General features: G+C 39.3%; 1 protein-coding gene and 1 pseudogene across 1 annotated transcript in view; both read left to right on the top strand.

Annotated features, from left to right (window-relative positions):
* The window catches only part of FAM155A (family with sequence similarity 155 member A), a 625045-nt gene that overhangs the window by 80700 nt on the left and 526136 nt on the right, over positions 1-18209 (top strand).
* LOC115511997 lies at positions 14386-15347 on the top strand (annotated as a pseudogene).

Genomic DNA, 18209 nt, shown 5'->3' with positions numbered 1-18209 from the left:
TTCGAATTCATTAGGGGGTAAATATTCTAGCTCAGTATCTGTAGCATAGTAGACACTCAATTAATGGTTGATGAATAGAAACATAACAGGCTGACTTAAGTAATTAATTGAACGATGAACTCTTAAAAATACTCGAAGTTTATCATTTAAGGGGAAAAAATGGTCTTTAGCAGGATTAAAAATATAAAGTGACTTTTACAACCTAGTTGATCTTAAACTCATACCAAATAGTGATATGTCTTGTTATTTTTCAGTGATAAGGAAATCAAAACTTAAAACACAGACATGTTTTTATTAAGTATAAGAGAAAATTTTTGTAGGACAATTTTTGTTTTGTTTTGTTTTAGAGAATTTATGGGGGAAATGGAGATAGATGATTAGAACAAGAGCAAAATATCAATCCCCTGAGATTATTTTATAAAATTCTTTTCTTGTTCACCCCGTGGCACAGTAATCACAAGATTATTCTATTACTAGCTTCCAAGAATTGACATATAGTAGCTGCAAACGAAAATAGCAGTCTGTATTCAGCATTATTTTTAACCTCGCTTATTCCGTGAGTATGATTTATAGTCCTGACCAGTGATTTATCGTATATATCAAGATAGGTTCGCATATTCTAGGGCTGTTTTTGTTTTCACTTCATGTTTCTGATAAGAAAATTGAAAATAATCCATCAAGGTAGAATATGAGCAGGCTGGAATATGTCAAAGATCTGAATACAACACGTATCACAAGTCAATAGCTTCGGTAGACGCCTAGCCAATATGTTGTTGACCTTAATTAAGAACTAGCACTTTCACTTTATCCTTTGATGAAATTGAGCTCAGTAAGAACTGTGAATTATTCATCCTAAATTACTTGTGCTTAGCAAAGTACATTCTAGATACTCATTTAATGTTCATTAAATAAAGCAAATATAAGATGTAAGAAACCTCTTTTTAATGTAATAGGTAATAAAGGTCTATCCTGAAATTTTCCGTTCCATAAAACCTAAACATTAATTTTTAACTGGGAACCATCACAAATGGTAGAGATTTTGCATATAATTTTTGCATACCACATTTTAAAAAGTGTGTTCCTTAGAACCCTGCTTTCAGAGGTTGTTAACAAATGTTTCTCTTACCTAGGACCCGAGCTTTTATTATAATAGGCTAATATGCAAAACCATGACCCGAGAAGAGATCTAATTACTGTGTTTTCCACAGTCATTTCACCACAGAATTTCTCTCTTCATTCAGTATGTTTTAGGAAAGGCCGTTGTAAATGATACTGCACATTTCAGATTAATTTATCCTTTGCTGATATATTTCCTACTTTGTTAATAAGAGATTTTTTTCACATAATATTTCATATAACACCTCAAATACCTCACTGAGGCATAATATAGATAGATAGATAGATAGATAGATAGATAGATAATGATGGCTTCCAATCTATTTGATAGCCATTAAATGTTACACTGTATTAATTATGATCATAATATGTAGGCCTAAAGTCTATTTATATGTTCAGTTGCAAAGTACTTTAAAAATCAAAATTCAAATACTTACACTAATAAAAAGTTTATATTAAAATATAATCTCAAACCAATCTAGGAATTTGGGATTTGGAAACATCCAAAAAGTAAAGTTAAAGGTTGTATTAGTTTTATACTTTGGTTAGATTTTTTTGAGCTTTAATCACTAACATAATACAAATCTAAACTGCAAGGTAAAATATTCTATGTATTATAAGTACATTTTCAAATGAAATGGTTTTATGCCCCTTTGGGGAAAAAGAAATGCGTGTCCAGTGATTTTATTTAAGGTGTTAAATGCAAACTCCCTTCTTCCTCAGAAGGAAGAAGATAAATGACTACAAGGACGCTAAAAGGTCAAGGAAAATTTAGGCCAAAACCAAGAGTGCAACAAAAGAATCGCCAGAAGCAAAGTAGACACAGTGAAAAGGAAATTCTTTAAAAAGGGAAGAAAAAAAATGACGGTTTAGGTCGTTCAAGATTTAATTGACTACTCAAAGTCAGAGAGAACAGAACCTTCTGACGACCTTTTGCAATGGTCCTATTGAGATTTCACCCCGGCCATTAACATATCTTCCTAATTAGACTAGACAACTCTCAGACAGGCTACTGGTAAACCCTGCACTTTTGAGAAAAATATTTGGTTAATGGCTTGAAAGCAATTAGAAAGATCATTGGATAAAAGAGTCTGTATTATTTACCTATGAAACCATGGTGCTTTGAGGTCTGTTTTAGAAGTTAAAGCCCAGTTATGGATAACTATGAAAAGTATCTTTCAAGCTCTTCTCGATTAGTGAACTAGAGTCACTATCCTGTATATCTGTGAATAATTTGCTAGGCATAATGTCAGGTAACTATTTGACCTTTACAACTTTAGGCATACACAGCTGTACCACATATACAGTTGACCTTGGCCCTCATTGATACTTACAATGCAAGACTCCACGGGTCCTGAGACCTCACACAATGGCCTCTGAATTTTAGATGGCTCTCAACAACAGAGATAATCAAGAGAATGTCTTAGATAACTCTGGCTGCTGTCGGAGACTATCATAATTCTAGGACAAACTAAAGTAGATTTTGAAGTTTAGATATTTGGAGGATCTACGCTGATGGATTTTCAAAGTAGCGACCATAGCCGACTGCAGGAACAGGACATGGCTGGGTCCGTGTGCAGCCTTTGATCGCAGGGGGACTAGCTGGTTCAGTTAAGGCTAATGGAACAGTTCTTCATGTATTTTTAAAACTTATTTTGAGAGAGAGAAAGAGAGTGCGAGGAGGGGAGGGCAGAGAGAGGGAGACAGAGAATCCCAAGCAGGCTCTGCACTGTCAGTGTGGGGCCTGATGTGGGGCTCAAACCCACGAACTGTGGGATCATGACCTGAGTAGAAACCAAGAGTCAGATGCTTAACCGACTGAGCCACCCAGGCATCCCTGTCCAATCCTATTCTTAATAAATGTTTTCTGGAGGTCTCAATTAGTAGAAAAAGGTAAGTCCCAATGATTTTGTTCATATCCTAAGTGTTCTTGAAATTACTATGTTAATATTATTTATCGTGCCTCTTCGTGTTGGGGAAGTTTCATAGAAGATCCCTCATCCTGTGAAGGACTTCCGTTTATAGATAGGTGTTTATTTTCACTATGCAGAAGAAAAGCCTAGAATCGGAGTGGTAAAATAACTTGCCACAGGTGTACAATATACATCCTGTCAGAGCCATAATTTTAGAAATAAACTATTATCCATTTATTGAGTGCTTACTATAGGCCAGATGCTACTGTTAAAAGCACTGTAGATGCAACATCTGATTTTGTTTTGAAACGAATCCCAGAAGGCAGTTTTCATGGACGTCATTTTCAGTTATGGAAACTGAGCCTGAAATAGGTGCGATGACTTGGTCAAGGACACAGGACTCAAGTGACAGAGCTGAGACTTGCATTGAGGCCAGTCTCCCTCCCAGTGTCTCCTGCTCTCTCTGTGGGTCCTGAGAAGTGCCTAGTCATGATTCCTGGGAACTCTTGCTTTCTCTCTGTCTCTTTCCTTTATAAGTGCCTCCCTACTCTTTAAGAGGATCTCTTCTTACATAGAAACATGAAAAGAGAAAAACACTTTGTAATGATTAGGAATGCCTGAAGGTATATTTTAGAGCAGGGTATGCTGACATGAATACACAGAGAAAATGTCTATTATAAATGGCATTGTGAGCATGTGCATATACACACACACACACACACACACACACACAGCCCTCAAACAACTGGGGATAAGGGATACCAACCCTCCACATAGTTGAAAATCTGCATATAACATATGCTTCCCTATAAACTTAACCATTAACAGCCTTCTGTTGACTGCTGGTCTTACTGATAACATAAACAGTTGATTAACACATATTTTGTATGCTATATGTATTATATACTGTATTCTTACAATGAATATGATAGAGAAAACAAAGGGTCATTGAGAAATCATAAGGAAGAGAAAGTACATTTACAGGCCTGTACTGTAAAAAATCTGCACGTAAGTGGACCCCGTGTTGTTCAGTGGCCAACTACACATACATGTATAGAGCAGCATCTGTGTAAGTCTTGCATTGTTACAAGAGATCATGTGAAACAGTGGATAACATTCTCCCTAACTTGAAGGTACTCATGTGATTCATGCTGACTTCTCAGAAGCTGCTCTTGTCCCCTAATTGATACCTGGATATGTGCCCATAGAGTATTCTGATATGGACCATGAAACTAAATCTTACAAACCACTGTAGAGCATTTTAGGACACTAGAATAGGATTTGGTAACCACCTCTTGCTGCCCAGAACACTAACGTAGTCCTGTTGGAACGTTGCACAGGGAGAGGGAATCCTTGTCCTTGAAATCGTTCATCTTGCCTAGGAGGCAGGTAACAGGCAGTGACAAACCATGTATGCATCTAGTCACAAAGCACAGTGTGACTTTAACTTAGGAGGAACTACTGTAGAAGGAAGGTCATGTGGTGTGGATCTCCATGTTGTTACGTTTTTCTCTGTTTCTGTGCCCATGGGACATTTATTTTTTTTGTATGTCAGGGAAGCACATGGTGAGGGGGGTAAGGTACCTCTGTATCATTTTCTGCACCCTAATCTGTCTTTATAGCTCCCCGTTTCTTGTTGCATTTTCCCTCTGGCTCTCTGATGCTTTTTTCCGCACAGCCCCAATTTCTTCTGTTTTTTGAATTTTCTTTTAATGTTTGTTTATTTTTGAGAGAGAGAGACAGAGCACGAGCGAGGGTGGGCCAGAGAGAGAGGGAAACACAGAATCCGAAGCAGGCTCCAGGCTTTGAGCTGTTGTCAGCACAGAGCCCGACGCGGGGCCCGAAGTCATGAACCATGAGATCATGACCTGAGCAAAGTTGGACGCTTAATCGACTGAGCCCCCCCAGGCTCTCGTGTCCCCCCAAACCTCAATTTCTAATTCTTTCTGTTATCAGTTGCCTGCTTCCCTTAGCCATAGTACAAAATAAAATTATAAAAAAAATAACTCTGAGTCAGTTTGGGCTCTTTCTGTGATATGACAGTCAGTAAAAATTAATTTGCTTTTATTTCTATAGCTTTTAGTTGATTCCTTTTAGGGATCAGATGCTCATTAAAACAAAGAGTGGAACAGAAGTCCACATTTTGTGCCTCTCTCTGACTGTTTTGAACTGAATACGTGAAATCAATATATGACAATCAGCAGTTTAGAAGTTGGGCTACATCAGTTTATTTTAATGGAATTTTTTTACACTTTAAATGAAATCGGTGCTGTTTGAATGTTGCTCTAACATGAAGCATCAATATGTTTGTAATAAGAGGTTTTTCTTATGTTTTACATATGCGGATATAAAGCTTCTCATAGGCTGATCACAGTTCTGAAATATTCTGCTTGACACTTAATCCATCTGTTTACGTCTGTATTGATTATACATATCATTAACCCAGCCAATCCGTGAGACGATTGATTGATTGCAGATTTCAGTATGTATTTCTCCTGTCCTTGTTAGTGCTAATAGGTCTGCATTTCCATCTGGTTTGTAGTAAAATTCCCCTTGAAAGAAAATGAATTTTTAGTGACCTAATCATACATTTTCTTTATGTCTGGTTTCATTTGATTTGAAAAGATCATGTTTGGGTGAGCACATTGTTCTTCACAACATATCCTTTTGTCCAGCAACATTTGGAATTACTAAGCTATTGTTTGTGTTACTGTGGTGTCTAATGTGAAAGGTGTCTATTTTATTTGCTTGATTGCTAGGGAGGATACGGGTTCATCTTATTAACACTGCCCTCGGTGAGGTTGACTAAGGTTCTCAGGGGGCCATCAGCCACAGTCCCCTCCTGGAAGAAAGGGGTGCAACTGCAGAAAAGCTCATCGTAGCTGCACCTGTATGTACAATGACATCCACTTTGTAACTCAACGTGAAGGATCATCCTCGAACGTAACCACTGGTAGCCTCTGATGGCGCTATTATGGTTGGTCTTTCTCTTCCTTAAGTTTTGTATTTTTACAGTGAACAAAGAAAAAAATAGCTAAAATATAGCTATTTTTAAAAGGAGGCTAATGTGACCTAGATAGAGAGGAATTTAAAACAGCTAGTTGATTAGACCCTAAAGGATGTGATTTGTCACCGACATAATATGTTCCTCAAATATTTATAAAGGTTTAATAATAGGTACTCTCTAAATATTTCATTCCTTCACCCCCCCCCAAATCTAGGTAATATTTATTAGTTGAAATATTTATTAATTTAGTAGGCTTAAATAAATGGAGATGGTATTTCAGGACTATTCAGTGAGACCAGGTTTTATAAACGATGGGAGCAAGGTATCTATTTTCATTTATTATGAATGTGAATAGTCAGGAATTCTATTTACTACATGGTCTCATGAGAGGCCATTCAATTTCATTTTTAAATCTGTCCTCATTTGCAAACCTATTCTCATTTTTTAAATCTGTGTTTAAAGAGCGTAACCATTTGTAACCATTCTGCCATTATAGGCAGAAACATACACATTTAGACGCATACGCATATAATTGGAACTAAATAGGTAAATATTACGTAAGTGGGCTTGCAAGCCTGTGGGCTAAGCTGTAATAACTAATCAAGACAAGATGGCACTTCAGTATGCCATCACTTACATAAGCAAGCTGTAGGGTGCCATCCACATCAACCAGATATTCCCCTTGGAATTTTGTGGTTAGATAAATATTTTAGGGAGAGATTTAGGAACACCGTTGGACTGTTTATTCAGAACACACTCTGATGATACCCAGCGCTTTGGAAATGGGTGTTTGGGGCCTGTTGAACATTTGCCGTGCAGCAGAAGTCCATAAATTGCGATTAACACAGCAAAGCTGGGAAATGAAGGAAGTTGTGAGATTTCACTATCCTTCTGCTGAGCTGCTTGCCCGTGTGGTGGTGGTGGGGGGGTGTCTGGTGCGCCAATCCCAGCAGGCATATTTCCTTTCCATTCGGTGGTAAGTCTCATTCAGTGAAGCAGCAGATATGTGTCTGCTACAGGAGGAACTCTTGCTTTAGACAGCACTTATTAAGGACACAGTAGTTTGCACTGACTTGAAAAGCAGGGACTGGATGCCTTCCAAGTTGTGAGATAAATCCCTTTATAATCTGTATTGGTTCTTTCAGCCCAATGGCTGGGAAATTACAGATCAAACAGAGCTCTTCAAAGGGTTTGACTTGATATCATATAGTTGACCTTAGCTCAGAGAATATTTTGCTGGAAACATTGTAGATTCCCCTAAAATATGTCTCCGTCCATTCCTGGTGATTTTGCACCGTTTCCACTGATTTTACTGATCTTGGTCATCTGATGAAAGTATTTGTGAAAGAAGAGACTTCTCAGTATTAGCTGTTATGCTTTGCCTGTTTGACAACACAAGATGGCCATTTTGACACAGTCACAGTAATTTTTAGGTGCTGGCTTGAAGAAGTCAAATGTGCTCGGTTTTCCTTTTCTTGATTTTTCTTACATTACTATCACTTAGATGAGACAGTCCCTTCATTAGAGTACTTTATCACATGTTGATGTCAAGGTCTCTACCTGTGTCTCTTTGTAGCTCTCTGTATATGCACAGATACAAATATAGACATAGGTATATAGATATAGATACAGACAGATATAGATATTTACAGATATTGTGTGGGTATGTATACACATACAATAAGGCTTGACCTAATGGTGTTGCAGTATCTAGCCGTCTGTTTCCTTTCCTAACACTGTCTTAGTATTTCCACCCTGGCTGCAAGAGGTGGGAACAGAAAACAAAGAGGTCACCACAGTGGAGAAATTTCCTTGACGTCATGGTACCTCACTGTATGCTGTCTGGCAGGCTCTCCCAGAGGTCAGTGAACACAAAGTTTCAAAGACCAAACCAAGGAGATCGAATTGCTGAGGCGATCACATCCATGTAAACATGTGGTGCAGATCAGGGGGAAGAAAATTGTAGGTAACACGCATGGGATGGGGTGCCAGAGGGGTGGGGCAACTTGTGATCAAGCAAGGCAGACCTCTTGGCCTTTGGTGGGAAACTCATCCAGGCAGCTAGATACCTGGTAGTTCTATATTTATATAATTTTATAATATTAGTGTATTAATTCAATGATACAAAATAGTAGAAATTATACCAGTAGAATACATAACTACAAGCACACAAGTCAATGAGAGAAGTCATTCTGTATTTGTAAGTTTTCTAGTAATACCTGTTTGCTGCCTTTGTGTTAATGATGTGTGTTTCAGACGTGCAGAAGTAGGCCCCAGAACTTGAAGAAATATTCTTGAAGGAAACGTAAAATGGAAACAATCTTGTCTACTATTTTTCTCCCCAGTGAACTGGAAAGGCCTGCCATTTTTGTTTTTTATTTTGGTATGGAAAACTATAGTATAGATCCCAGATGTTCTGAAAGTACATAATTTGAGAACCAGTGATTTAGTTTGAAGAAAATAATAACAGGACAACTAAGTAACTATTTTAAGGCGATAAGTGGACATTATATGGAGGATAGTTTCTAGTGATACTTAATTTACTGGAGTCGCTATTTCTATCCATCGAAGTTGACCGGTGACTAATTCTTGGAGGAGGAGGAAGAGGTTTAAGAGCACTTTAACTGATATTTCTTATTTGTGTTGATATTGATTTTCTTACTTGTATCATTCTGTTGTACTATGTTTAGGAGATTTTTATAAAAGATGTAAAATGGTTTCCAATGGTATGTTGGTTGCCAGAAAATGATTAATTCATTAATTTGTTTAGGTTAAGATTTGACAGCTTTTAATTAAAAAAAAAAAAAAAAGTACGGAAACAGATGTGCTTACTGTTATTTTTTGCAGCGTCCTCCAAGGCTGATATCTGGAGGTTGGAAATTCAGGCTCCTGTCTGTGCTGTTTGATTTTTTTGTCTAACTGATGTCAAAACCTGCTGTACAGGCACATAGTCTTTCCATTCCCCATTCAGCCTCCAATTTCAGGACCTTTATTCTCTCCCCCCCCCCCCACATTGTATGGTTAACTTTGGACTCAACTTTCAGATGTAGACTTAACAGGACGCCCCTAGAATGGGAGATGTATACCTACTGTGTGCTCTCTGTGTGTACTCTCACAAGTATCACAACAATGAGCTTACATTTATTTTTCTGACAGAATGTGAGCCCGTTGAGAGTAAAACCAGTAGCTATATAAAGAAGAACGTCCAGTCCAGCCCATCATTTTATTCTTGGCATCGTAGCACGCACTAAATAAATTGTTGACTGAATAAACAGGTCAGTGCTCAAAATACCCAGTTTGAATCTTCTTTGCCACCTACAGGTTGTGTGCCCTTGGATACGATAATTATAATTTTAATGACAACAGTCATGACAGTAGTATCAGGCAGCCATCACTGTCACATACGGAGCACTTATGATGCACTAGGTCCTTTTTAAACTTTTCCATGTATTAATTCATTTAATCTTCATAATAAACCAGTTCATTAGGTACTATGATTAGGCCCCTTTGTCAGATGAGTAGGGAGAACAGAAATGCTAAATGATTGGCTCAAGGTCATTTAGCTCAAAAGCAGAGAACTGTCCTTGGAATCAGACACTTCAAATCTGAACTACTGTTGCTTTATATGTTGGGCCTCCATTTCTTTATTTATAATAAGGGTCGTTGTAACAATTTCAAATACGGGTGGTCAGCATTGCGTGTTCTGATCTGTGCAAGCTGCTTAGCCCAATGCCTGATTTGTAATGAAAGTTTAATAAGTAAGAGCATTTATTGCCATACTATATGTCAGGTGCCTTGCTCAGTGCTTATAAGGCTGTAGGCTTGCAATAAATGTTGGTTCCTTTCTTGTTTCTTTCCCCTTAAGTAGAGAAAGTCAGAGGCAACTACTAGCGCGAAGGAATTAGGTTGGGAGCATATTGAAATGGCCACCAAGAAGACTAATCTAACTGGTATAAGCTGTAGAAGAAGAGAATAGATTACAGAAAACAGCTCCTGTAACTGAGTGCTAATACTTTGTGGGGATTGTGACAAAAGAATCTGGCATTTGAATAACATTTCTAACTTTGAAAGCATGTTCACATCTCGCATGTTATTTTATATTTCATGGCTGACCTTGGGAGGGGAGATAGACTATCACAATTGCCATTTTACAAAGGATCCTCAGTGACTTGCTGAAGATAAGAGTGGTTAGGGTACAAAGAAGAACGAGAAGTTGTACTTCTAGGTTGTTGTTATGTGAAAATGTAATTCATCATCAAGCCAGGAAGTTTTTGTGAATGGAAGAGGAAACTTCACGATTAAGTGAGTGCGACACACATAAATGGGACTGGCCAGGGCCCGTGAGTAGGCACCGTGCGCCTTTCTGCTGCTCTTGTTATTCCTTATCTTGTTCACCTTTTCTCTTGCCCAACATGCATCACATTGACTTAAAATATTCCTCCTTGAACTCCAGAGAGTGAGTCCTCCTTCTCAGGGCTCCCCAAGTTCCATTCACTACACGCACAACATTCCACATTACAGAAATCAGATGTATCTCTTTGAAAAGAATGAGAAATTTACCTGCATGCAGTGACTATATATAGATACACATGTGTGTGTCTGTGGGTGTGTATTTGAGATAAAGACTGAAAGGCTAGCATACTTGACATGGTTTGCTTCTACAGCCGAACTTCCATTTTGCTCTACTGAACCTCCTTTTATCAGCAATATTTAATCATATGTTAGTTTCCTTATACTGCTGTAACAAAGTGTTATAAATTAGATGGGGTAAAAGAACAGAAATGTATAGTCTTACCATTCTGAAAGCTGGAAGCCCAATGTCAAGTTGTTTGCGGGGTTGATACTTTCACAGGCTTTTGAGGGAGAATCTGGCCAGTCTCTGTCCTAGCTTCTGGTCGTGCCCACGTTTACCTTGCCGTGTAGATAAGCTACTTCATTCCAGTCCTCTGTCTTCACCTGGCATCTCCTGTGTGTCTGTGTCTTTACAATGGTCATCTACAGTCACATTGGATAAGGGACCCACCCGACTCTGATATGACCTCATCTTGACGTTATGTTTGCAATGACCCTATTTCCAAATCTCAACACATTCTGAAGTACTAGGGGTTAGAAATACAACACATTTTCTTTTTGGCAGGGGAAACAATTCAACCCTTAACAAATAGTAACAACAACCAAACCCGGTCGTATATGGAAGGATTTGCCAATGTTGTACAGTCTACATCGATCTCCTTTTTGTGGTAATCTTTGCTTTAGGAAAGCAAGAAAATATAAGAACTAATTGTGTGTGCCGAAGATATAACCTCATAGTGGCCCTCCGTTTTCATTAACTGGACGATGGTGATGGGATTCAATTTTATAGACAGGAATTATAAACAGAGTTACTACAAAATTAATGCTTTGCTTAAATTATTGTCTTCTCCTGCTGTGTTTAAAAGATATGAAAATCGTTTTCCTTTTTAAGTCAACAGAATTATGTTGGTGTCTTATTGACAAGTTTATGTCAAATATATTTATTTCATATTTCTATCTTAGTCATAAATAGTTGCTGATTGGAATGAGGAATAGTTTGGTATTTTAGTAGAATTATAGGTTATTATGAGAGAGATAGTTCACCCTCTAGAATGTTGAAAATGACACAGAAGTTCTTGCTGGAAGTCTGCTCTGGCTTTACATAAACTAAAGAGCATAGCGGTTTCTGGATAGCTTCTCCGTTCCCCTCAGGACACAGCAGGAAGAAAGAGGCAATAGGGTTCAGCGGAAGACACTCTGGTAAGAGTGACGGGCCCCCTAGGGAGAGATCAGCAGTTCCCAGCAATGAAGTCTGAAAGAGAGGGGCAAAAATAAATGCCATTGAAGGTAGCTAATTTAGGCTCCAAACAGAGAGCATGGACGGGCGGAGGTGCTGAGCTGGTAGGACAGAGAAAACACGGAGTGTTGGCTGATGGCTTCTGTTTGGCACGTGGTCTCCTGCACTAATTGGAATATGGGTCCAGAATCAGGAGAGCCAGACCCGTGTGCAGGACATGAGAGACACATATGTGCCCATTACCTCTACCCACTTCTACCAAAGTAAAGGAGTCTCCTCAAGACACTGTTGCCAGTAATTGTCCCCCCCTGACTTGCACTTTGCTCTTCCTTCTTCATCCATTGACTCCTCAGCATAAGACAGAGTCTGTTGCAAAACCCACAAGCATCTTTCTTTTTTTAAAGAAAAAATTGTTTTCATGTTTATTTGTTTTTGAGAGAGACAGAGCACAAGCAGGGGAGAGGCAGAGAGAGAGGGGGAGACACAGAGTCTCAAGCAGGCTCCAGACTCTGAGCTGTCAGTACGGAGCCTGACACGGGGTTTGAACCCACGAACCGTGAGATCATGACCTGAGCAGAAGTCAGGTGCTCAACTGACTGAGCCATCCAGGGCCCCCCCCCCCCCCCCGACAAGCATCCTTCATACCACTGCTCTGAGAACTCCGTGGTTCCCCACCAGGCAACTGACATTGTTCCTATCAGTCATGCTCAGTCTTTCTCAGACTAGAGACTGTGTTCCTACACAGAAACATACACTGACCTAAGTGTTCCAGAATTGTTGAAAGAGATACTTTGGGAATAGTGATATGTACAGCTGTGTATATCTACAAGAACTCCTTCCTATCGTTAGACAAAATCGCAAGTTTTTTTAGTATCAGGGCCTGCCTCTTTATAGATCTAGTGCCTTGCTGTTCAAATAGACTTTCAGTAGTTATCTGTTGAAGGAAGAAAACGCACATTGTTAAGCAGAATGTGAAGCTGTGCGTAATGTTGCTCTCCCTCTCCTCCAAATTGGTATTTCTCCCAAATGAAGCCTCCATTACAGTGATGTCCAGTCTTTCTCCCGCCACGACAACATCTGCGGAATGTCTTCTTTCCCTACTGCTAATTCAGATGTATTCTTACATCTTCACCTGGATTGTGCTGCTTTTATCTGTGATGGCTTCACATGACACATACTGCCTCACCATGGCCTTGTTCCTGGTTTAAAGGCACAGACCACATCTGGAATAATTTCAGAGCTTGTGTAGTGCATGGCTTTTGTGTTAACTTGTCTTGTTTTCAGTTAAATTTTTTTTTAAATAGTTTATTTATTTTTGAGACAGAGAGAGAGAGAGAGAGAGAGAGAGAGGGAGAATGAGTGGGGGAGGAGCAGAGAGAGACACACACACAGAATCCGAAGCAGGCTCCAGGCTCTGAGCCATCAGCACAGAGCCCGACGCAGGGCTCAGACTTGTGAACCATGAGATCATGACTTGAGAGGAAGTCGGAAGCTTAACTTACCGAGCCACCCAGGCGCCCCCTCACATAAGTCTTTAGTCCCGTGTTACATCTGCATGTAATGTTTTCCTTTACAAAACCTTGAGTGCACATTTATAATGATGGACAACTAGAAGTTAAGACACACATGCCAGTTTGTAGCCTTGAATGTGAACTTAGTAAGTGAAACTTACTAAATAACGCAACAAAGAAGTCATGAGACTAATTGTGAAGATTTGTCTGACCACTATGCCTAATGTCATTATAACAAAATCTGATCCTTAAACCTTTGATTGCGACCAAACAATTAATTTTGCAATGCGCTGGGGCATCCACCCTTGTTTACCGTGCAAAAAGGCAAAGTGTGGATCTGCTTACTGAGGTTAATTGTTGCTTTCACGGCTCACTCACCCTCTTCCCTTGTGCCTTGGGGGATTGTTTCAGACCTGTGACGTTCTTGTGAAAATTGATATCCATGGTTTATGGGCCACAAGGAATAATTTAAATGGTGACGGATCCCTGGAGGTGTTCAGTATAGTTAGGCATGTATGTTTTAAGGTGACAGTTGTGAGGTTACAAAAGCCGTGTCAGGCTTTCCTGGGCTAACATTTATTTTATGTTAAAATAATGTCCATCATGATTTGTATACATTTTTAAAAAGTTTATTTTGAAGAGAGAGAGAGAGAAGGAGAGAGAATCCCAAGCAGGCCCCATGCTGTCAGTGCGGAGCCTGATGTGAGGGTCGAGCCCAGGAGATCAGGACCTGAGCCCAAACTAGGAATCAGAAGCTCAGCCAGCTGAGCCACCAGGCGCCCCCTACCTACTTCTGTTTTATACGCATTTTTGTGTTTATGCTTTATATGCATTGATATTAGACAGATTTAGTATTTGGTTATGACAGATTCAAGTGTTAGTCCAGTCTGCACCTTTGCTCCCCAAAGTGCAGTCTGTGGACCAGCAACGTTGCTTCATGGGGGAAGCTTGTTAAAAATGCAGAATTCAGGGCAACAGACCAAGAGACGAGACTTAAACGGCCCATGTATCTGAATCCCGGGCTCATCCTGAAAGGGTCTGCTTGCTCAGGTCAGTGAGCTCCGGAGCCTCCCAGACATGCCGGCCGGAGGCAACACCAGAGCCGTGAGCAGTTCACTCAACAGCCGCTGGAAGAGGGGAGATGGCTCTATTCTGCCCCAGAACCGCAGCTCTCTGTCTACAAACCAGGGTCCCCAAAACGAAAAAAGAAAATCCTTTCTATCAAACTTTGTCAGTTGGAAAGGGCCCTAGCTCCCCAGTCAACCACTCATCCAGCACCTCTAAGTGCCGGCCGGCCAGCCGCTGTGTCTGATACGTTGCGTGTTTATACAGTTGTTGATGTTGCCTACAATCCTGGTGTCCTCCAGGCAGCAGAAAAGCACCACGTGAAAAAAGATCAGTTAATACAGATGACCATGAAATGCATTGAGGAATTCCAATGTATTCTCTCACACTCTTACAGTGTTCCTAAATTTAGAATCAAAGGAAGCATCCAAAGCGTGAAACAAAATCAGAATCCAAACTGACCCTATGGGTTTAGGAGAGAAAAAGGGAAAGGAGCTGATCCTTGAACGTATAAGAAGCAGTCCTGTGAGCCACTGAGATCACTGTCCTCAGCTCTTACTACCAGAAGACCAAGTTTCAAGCAAAACAAGTTATCTGATAGAAGAGATTTCCAGTACAGAGATCCAGGTGGAGGTGAAGAGACCACCAGCCTATGGATTAAAAATTGTGGTTTATCAGAATGAGAAACCTCTGCAAATTGAAATAGAAGTTGAATTACCTAGTGGTAATTCAGTATCTCTGTGACCTTAGTGTTTCTGAGGAGGACTTATTGATCTAGCTCTCTGAGAAGTACAGATTGCATCTGAGCCTTCCAGAATATGCATACTGAAATGACTACCGCAGAATTTATCAAAGAGAAGACTACATTAGTCACCACACCATTGGTGTTAGTCAAGAGGATCATCTGCTTTGGGTTTTTCACGTGATGCTTTCCTGCCACCTGTCTTGTGAATTACGGGACCTTCATTATGGGTAAAGAGGTAGTTTATCTTAAACACTAGTGTCATATTTTCTAAGTGTTCTTTTTCACTGAATGATGTTTTCTCATCAATGGTTTATCTTTATCTTTTCTGTTTTAAACTCACTTTTTCTCCCTCTCAAACTTGGCCTGAAGCAGACACTACTAAACATGATATCGTCATGATACACTTCTTTTGAAGGTATTTCTAATGGTCTTAAAGTACCAGATATCATTGGGGAAATTCTGTTTTTTTCCAGGTAACATGTAAGAATTCTTGGTTTTCCCATTGGAAAAAAAAAAAAACGTTTTTTATCTCTAGCAAATTGTCACATGAGGAATTAAAAACAAAAGTTTTACAAAGCAGAATTCAGGTGCTGCCCTGAACTACTACGTCAAAGTTGGAATTCATAAGAAACTCTATCTTGATGTTTTCTGTGCACATTAAAGTTTGAGCAGTGTTCTACATCTCGATGAAATGTACTCTTCGTTAATGTGAATTACTATTTGGTTTTGAAACATTGCCATTGTTCTTGGGAAATTTAGAGCCCCTAGAGAAATAATTTAATATTTTTCACACACAAAAAAGTCTTCTAGCTTCCATCTGGAAGATGCAGATTTTACTCTGAGGTCACACAGATGTGATATTGTGAAAATTAGACACAATGTCTTTAGGTACCTGGAAAGCAAGATTTCATTACATACTCTGTGTATAACAAGCCTAAATATCATTGAAAGTAGGTTTTTGTTTTCCTCGGTTGTGACCCATTTTTCCTTACTTTTCACATCTCTATATTATGTAGAATTCTATAAAAGTGTCATAGAATTATATATAAATAAAAACTTTGGCCAAATGAATTAGCTGGATCTATTTTTTTTAATTTTTTTTAACGTTTATTTATTTTTGAGACAGAGAGAGACAGAGCATGAACAGGGGAGGGGCAGAGAGAGAGGGAGACACAGAATCTGAAACAGGCTCCAGGCTCTGAGCTGTCAGCACAGAGCCCGACGCGGGGCTCGAACTCACGGACGGTGAGATCATGACCTGAGCCGAAGTCAGACGCTTAACCGACCGAGCCACCCAGGTGCCCCTGGATCTACTTTTTATTACTTAAGTAACAGGGCTCCGGGTTGTCCTGAACAATATTTTATATGCTGACAAATGCGACCAGTTGTAACTTCGGGTTAGTCCTAAGTATAGGGTAGACTGTAACTTCCCCCCTGTGTGTATATACATATACATATGTGTACAAATACACATGCACTCAAGCATATTTGGGATTAATTTTGAGCAGCTAATAGTTTTGTCTATCAACCGAAGTTCATTATAGGAGCTGTGGCAGTTACAGAGATAAGTAGAGAACAGTTCCTGCTTTCTGGGCATTTATAATCTAGTATGCAAAATAAGTTGAAAAGAAATCACTTTGGAATGAAATGCAACAAAAGAGCTCCTGATTACTTTTGGACAGGGTAATCAAAAAGACATTCTTGGATAAACTGGTATTTAATTGAACCTTGAAAGATACGAGGCACTCCACCAGGTAGAAAAAAGCAAGAGCATTTCAACTGGAAGCAACAGTGTGAACAAAGACAAGAAAACCAAAAATGATGAGCCGTGGAGTGAAATGGCAAAATCCCAGAAAAATAAAATGATGTTTAAACAAATACCAAAAATGGAAGACCAAGTATTCTGGTTGACTCGACACCACAATATGCACATCTTCTACCCTTTCTAATAGCCTAGGTGTAGGAAGACATTATTCTTGTGAATACTGGTAGATGGAAACAGTCCAGTGAATTTAGAAGACAGATGTGCAGACTTTTCTGACTGTAGTGAACTGCAAACTCACGTGGTCTCAGAATGAAAACGTCATTGAGAGACATCTCTACTTTCATACAAAGGATAGAAACCCTTTCTGATTCCTTCATGATTTCCCTGCTGGTTTCACTTAAATTCATTTAATGACAGGTTTTTTTCACCAAAATTTTCAAGACAGCTTTTGGAAAGCTCTTTATGTCTTGAGTTGATTGGACATCTGAAGAAAATCACCCAGTGATCTGCTTGTTTGTAACCCCGACTCCCAGATTAAGAAATTGAGAACACATCCTTTCCTTCTACTTAGACCTCAGATGTGTGTGTGTGTGTGTGTGTGTGTGTGTGTGTGTGTAATTTCCAAATATTCTGGTATCAGTTTTTGGACTAGTTCCCAGACTTTTCAATCTAATGGACCAATAAATTCAAATCAGATCAAAAGTTTCACAGATGATTGCATTAAAAATCACTATCAAAGTGCCTGGGTGGCTCATTCGATTAAGTATCTGATTCTTGGTTTTGGCACAGGTCATGATCTCATGTTTTGTGAATTCAAGCCCCGCATCGGGCTCTGCACTGACAGCACATAGCCTGCTTGGGATTCTGTGTCTCTCCTCTCTCTTTGCCCCTCCTGCACTTTCTCTCTCTCAAATAAATGAACAAACTTAAACAAAAATCACTATCACGTACCTAATTTCATTTTTATTGCATAAATAAAGATATAAATTTCACTTAAAAAGTAGGAAGAAAATAATCTCACAATGAAACAACCCCTATTTGACAACTTAATTTTGTCATATGTAGGAAAACTATGAACGATATAGTTCTTATTTTTATCAAAGGGTTCCTTAGATTTGAGAAAATGTCTTCGTGGTCAGCAGAGACCAACATTTTGAAAGCGCTCTTCGGTGTGGCCTCTATTTTGTAAATATCTCTTATTAAAACGTCCAATCAGAACTGAACAAGGTACTCCTCAATGTAGTCTTCTCCTGTTTGGATGTGCCCTTGTGTCCGTGC

Source organism: Lynx canadensis, chromosome A1, assembly GCF_007474595.2.
Source record: "Lynx canadensis isolate LIC74 chromosome A1, mLynCan4.pri.v2, whole genome shotgun sequence".
In the NCBI taxonomy this organism is placed as follows: Eukaryota; Metazoa; Chordata; class Mammalia; order Carnivora; family Felidae; genus Lynx; species Lynx canadensis.
Note: the sequence above shows the minus strand (reverse complement) of the source record. Positions and strands in the feature narration are given on the sequence as shown.